The 358-nt window shown below is 58.4% G+C and overlaps 1 protein-coding gene across 1 annotated transcript in view; it reads right to left on the bottom strand.

Moving 5' to 3' along the window:
* The window catches only part of LOC104169236 (homeobox protein Hox-B1), a gene marked incomplete at its 5' end in the record, with an annotated part of 1,171 nt that overhangs the window by 434 nt on the left and 379 nt on the right, over nt 1–358 (bottom strand). The gene's annotated exons all lie outside the window — the stretch shown is intronic.

Raw genomic sequence — 358 nt, forward strand, 5'->3', positions numbered from 1 at the left:
CCGGGAGCTTCGGGGTCCCGCCCGGAGCCCCAGCTACCCCCCTTTTCCCAGCCCGGGAATACCAACCGGCGGGACAGAGCACCCGGGGCTCTGCAAATCTGTGTGTGTCCCCCCCTTCCCCTTGCAACCATTCCCTCCACTTCCCTGCAGACTGCCATGAGACTTGAACGTGCGTGAGAAGGAGTGGAAGGGGAGGGCGAGGGTGATGATGAGGGGGAGGAGGAGGGAAGATTGTGATTTAAGGAAGATTGTGGAGAAGGAAGTTGAACAATAGGGGAGATGGAAGCCACGACTGTGGAAAAAGCAGGAAGCCCGGAGTGTTTCCTATTCCGAGCTGAGCTTAAATCGCATTGCGCCT

Source organism: Cariama cristata, unplaced genomic scaffold (genome assembly GCF_000690535.1).
Source record: "Cariama cristata isolate BGI_N322 unplaced genomic scaffold, ASM69053v1 scaffold26540, whole genome shotgun sequence".
Classification (NCBI taxonomy): Eukaryota; Metazoa; Chordata; class Aves; order Cariamiformes; family Cariamidae; genus Cariama; species Cariama cristata.